The sequence below is a fragment of the Lagopus leucura genome, unplaced genomic scaffold (genome assembly GCF_019238085.1).
Source record: "Lagopus leucura isolate 7727_CA_CO unplaced genomic scaffold, USGS_WTPT01 Super-Scaffold_100002, whole genome shotgun sequence".
In the NCBI taxonomy this organism is placed as follows: Eukaryota; Metazoa; Chordata; class Aves; order Galliformes; family Phasianidae; genus Lagopus; species Lagopus leucura.
In genome coordinates, this window is record NW_024962263.1 from 83,728,350 (window position 1) to 83,733,187 (window position 4,838).

Genomic DNA, 4,838 nt, shown 5'->3' on the forward strand with positions numbered 1-4,838 from the left:
AAAAAAAAAAAAAAAAAAAATAACACCAAGAAAAAAAGAAAGAAGAAAGAAAAAGAGAAAAAGAGGAGATGATGCAATGCTAGACCCCCGAATGGGCTTAGCTGCAAGGCTCATGAGGGAAGTTAAGTGGATGGCTGGATGGATGGTTAACTAGGATGGATGGATAGATAGACCAACGGGCAGAAAGATAGACAGACAGACATAGATAGATGGATAGACAGACAGGCAGACATAGATAGACAGACAGATAGGCGGACCCGCCCCTACCTGCTCCCAGGAGCCGCTCTCCGCGCGCTGCCACCGCCGCGCTCCAACCGCCACCCGCCTGCGCCCGCGGGGTGGATTTATAGCCCTCGCCCCGCCCGCCGGGAGGCGCTGCCCTCCGCCGCTGCTGTCCGTGCCTTCCCGGCGGCCGCACGGGGCGGGCCACCACCCGTTTCGGGGCTCCGCCCGCCCGTCTCGGCGTCCTAGTGCCTCTCCGCCGCCTTGGATGTCAACACCCCGGCTGCCAGATCTGTACCGGTTCCTACATCTCGAGTGGAAACACTGCCCCTGCACCGGTAACCGGGGTCCCTCTCATCCATCGGGTCGTGCAGTCTAGCTGGGAGGAGGCTGACTTCTACATCTCTCTCCCGGGGAAGATTTGGGTGCAGTGAATGGCTGAGACCTGCCCTGCTTCACAAAGTGTTCACGGTGCCGGGAAAGAGTTTCACACAATTCAATGAGGAGAGGCGAGTTTGCACAAGAGTAGCATTCCTGAGAAAGGCTGAGCAAAGGACTGCAACGGGGGAGGGGGATTCTGGTACAGGGGGTCAAAATCATGTCTATGTGTGCATTACTATATAAAGATAAACCTGCTTACCAAATTCTGAATTGTGAAACTTGCGCATTGACATGGCCACTAGGACTAAATGCTGCTTTCAGTAGAAACAAAATAATGCCGTCATACATTTCTAATGAAGTTCAGAGGGTGCAGCGGGTGCAACAAGTGCTGTGCGAGTTTCCCAGAGAACAGCTCTTTGGCAAGAAGCGCAGCTAATCGCTTATTCCAAAAAGAGGCCCTAGCCTGCTGAGTAAAGAGTATCGCTATATACACAGCTCTGCTGTGTAACCACCCGCAAAGGGGCAGGTTAAACTGTGACAGCCTGCTCTGCTTGTCCGACCTTCTGTAAAGCACACTTAACTCCATATGTGTGATTTCACGTAGCAGCCACTCTTCTATGACAGACTGCTGTGACCCAGACTATTGAAATCCACAGTGTGTTTTGATACTCTGTCATGCAGCAACTTGAAGGGGAAATCAGAAATTCCTGATACTCTGAAACTCTGGTAAACTTTCAGCCTCTGTTTTCTCAGCTATACAATATGCTTACTAAGTTCTGCCTATAAAAGGTTGCTGCTGTTCAGATGCATATTAGCTTCTCTCCTCCTAACCCTGCTTCTGCACCTGAGTCAAAAGTGCTGACTTTGGAAAAAGAAAACTGGAAATCTGGTTCTTTTTTTTTTTTTCACTGTGAAATAGCGAGAGACCATGCTGTGCAGCAGTAACTATGAAATATTAAGTGTTTACTAAATCTAAGTTCTCATCAGGTTTTCTTACCTTTGATTAGTTAATGTCTACAAGGGTGAATAGTGTTTCTAAAACAACAAAAGGAAAGCATTTGTCATTCTGAGACACAGACAGAGCTGCTCTGTGCATGCTCTGTTTTTTTCATCACAAAAGGTCAAACAGTTTTCACTCTCCTTTTACACTGTGAGGCCAAGAAGCCAATGAAACCATGAAAAATCATTTACAACTGAGCCGATTTCAAAGTCAGATCTTCAAAATGAAATCATCTAATAGCTTGGCTCACTGTTGTGGAAGATCTATCAAGATCAGTGGCTCCTAAAGTTATGGAACAAGTGCTAGAACAAAAAGATGGACTTGACTAATTTTCCAAGAGATTAATCCTTTCTTCATCTGATCATGAAACAAAATCGCTCGGAAGCATTCAGTCCTTCATAGGTGTCTGTGTAGTTTGGCCCACCCTTAAGCAGTTTTTCATTCTGCTGTCCTTGGCTGCTTTCTGGGGAAGGGGCTGAAAGCTCAAAAGTTTCAACCGGTATGAACCATTTCATATTCAGAGAACGCAGACTTCTGCAGTAAAAACAAGAACTGAGATTGGAACGAACTGGAGAGCTGGAATGAAGTGTTTTCTTTTGCTTTGACTTCTGCAGTTTGTTATTTAGATCACATGTAGTGCTGGACTCTCAAAAATGCTGGAGACAGAGAGGTAGCAGCCTCCAGGAGTCAGTAGCTGGGAACATGTGTATCCAGATTGAGACCCCTCACCAGCGCAAGCACAGTTCCTACCTATTCTGCTTGTTTATAATAAGAGAATAGCTGAGAATAGGCTGAGAATAACATAGTGATTCACAGGGCCTTTTGAGGGTGGTTGGTGGATTGCAAAAGAAAATGCTGTTGTTCCGAAACCAAGTTAGGAAGTATTTTACTATGTGAAGATGTAATTGCTGAAGTTTGTACTTGGAGAGCCAAATCCTGCCATGTGCCAGAAAGGAACGCAGCTGAAAGCTTGGGGAACTTCATTCCTGTGTCTTCAGGCAGTCCACTTAGAAAACAGGGAAAACAGGAATTTCAAGGCTAAATTTGCTAGGGTGGCACTGCTGACAAAGCAGCAGGCAGTGCCTCAGTGAGCTTTCAGTCTGTGCCGGGCTGCACGACTGCGCACGCTGCCTTCCCATAGTGGCTGAGCATCTCATACACCATTCGCAGTACGTGCAGGGACTTGTGGACTGGAGGAACCACTGTGCTAGGGAGACAGGCCAACTGCCAACCACAGGGGCCCAGTGAAAAGCTAATGAGTGCTTCTACTTTAAATATTATTTTATTCAATAAACCAGCTTTATGCAGCTGGCATGCACTTAGCTTTTTCAAATCAGCATTTCTGCGGGAAAGGCTGCCCAGCCACTGATTTCCATTCCTTTACCATCTAACAGGCTGTTCAGAATTGCCTGAAAGCATCACTGCTCTCCAGTTCTGTCTTTGACTTCCAGTTGAGATGACAACATCAGTCTCCCAAGATTTTTAAAAGTAAATAGGCATTGATTTAGTGTTTCACTTTGTTCTAGTAAGCTGAGGTTTTGCACACCCAATGAGATACGCACAAAGAAGGGAAATGGCATACTTCCATACTTCAAGATTCATGTTTACTACATAATCATATGTGCTGAGCAGAAACCTACTTAAAGTTTCCAATACCTGGAAGTAACGATCTGTCAGAATTTAAAAAACTCTTTAAAACCATTAACTAATCAATGCTTACAAGGCTCCAGGGAAAAGAAGACGGTGCAAATGAAGAACCACTAGATTAGGGACCTGATCCAGTACCCACCGAAGGGCAGCAGTTTCATCTGTCTCAATACTATAGAAAGATATTTTAATTATTTTACTGTTCTCCTTTCCTTGCTATGAAAGCATTAACAGAGGAAATTATTGTGGTTGTGCTGCAGCAGTAAAGAAGGAAAAAGAGTTGAATGAACTTGGAGCACAGCATTATTTTTTAAAAAAAGAAGTCCCTTTCTTTAGCAAGCTTTCTGCACTCTATTTACATTTAAGCAGTGGTAATATTATTAGTCACTGCTAGAGTAACTGGGTGTTCCCTTGTTCTCACTAACAATACAGCTACATGTTTTATGAAAAATATACTTGATGTTTGCTGGTTCATGTAAAAAGAATTCCCTGTGTGACCCATCAAATATCACACCCTCTCCACTGGGAATTTTATTCTACTGGAGCTTTTGTTGTCTTTGGATCCCTTGATGATGCTGACATGGAGCCATACAGATCAGTTCTCCTCCAAAAATTATCCAATGCAGCTTTGAACTAGGGCACTGACCTCAATAAAAATTATAAATAAAATAACACAATGGACTACAAATTCACATGCCCTTGTCACAGATTTCCCTGATATCATTTTTATCCCTACATAAGTACTTATTTCCAGTTTGGAAACTGTTTTTGGCAGGTTTATCTTTTTCAGTAAGAGCATAGATCTGAGATGACTCATTGGGCTTGCAATATGAACTTCCTTCCATTTGCAAAGGAAGTAACACATTTTTTTTCGTATATTTGCTTAGAAAACGAGGGCATTTTTTTCCTAGGTATTTGATGAATGGAGTGGCTAATTTTTATTTTGTTTTGTTTTGTTTGCAAAGGTACGTCCCTTCAGGAGGTTTCTGCTGAAGCATTCAGGACGTTTTGGTTGGAACGAGATGATCTTTCAGATACCTTCCAATCCAAGCCATTCTATGATTCTATGATTTTTTCCAAAAGGAACACTTTTTTGCAGGAAGTTCAGTGAACTGGCATGACATCTATGAGCAAAACTCACAGCAGGACTCAACGGCTGAGTGATGGTCCCAGCCCAGAATCAGCACTCATGCTTTCAGTTCAATGCATGGGAACTACTAAAGTGCCTAAGAACTGGGTTTCAGAAAAGTCAACATGCTGAATGGCAAATATTAAACCTACCCAAGAGAAAGTGCCAAGAGAGGCATTTAAAATAAGTTTTATGTTTCTTTCCACATAGGGTTTTTGGCTCTGAGTCATCTCCAAGGAAAAATACCTATGATCCATCAGTCTTTGCTTTGTCTATTACTGCCTCATAGCCAATAACCCATGGATAATGCAGGCCAGATACCATATACATGCAGTTGAGTTGCAGCACAGCCCTCCTGCTTACCAGGAAAAAATCTCAACCACAGCCTACTCAGTGGTTATATACCCATTGCACAACATTTTGCTTGCAATTTCTCTTGTTGATGCTAATGCATCTTGG

The 4,838-nt window shown here is 43.6% G+C and overlaps 1 protein-coding gene across 1 annotated transcript in view; it reads right to left on the reverse strand.

Moving 5' to 3' along the window:
• Positions 1–355, reverse strand: part of NDRG1 (N-myc downstream regulated 1) — a 39,935-nt gene extending 39,580 nt beyond the window's left edge. Inside the window, exon 1 of the mRNA XM_042869129.1 lies at positions 268–355. The gene's annotated coding sequence lies outside the window, so the exon portion shown is untranslated. The remainder of the gene's footprint in view (positions 1–267) is intronic.
• Between the last annotated feature and the right edge of the window lie 4,483 nt (positions 356–4,838).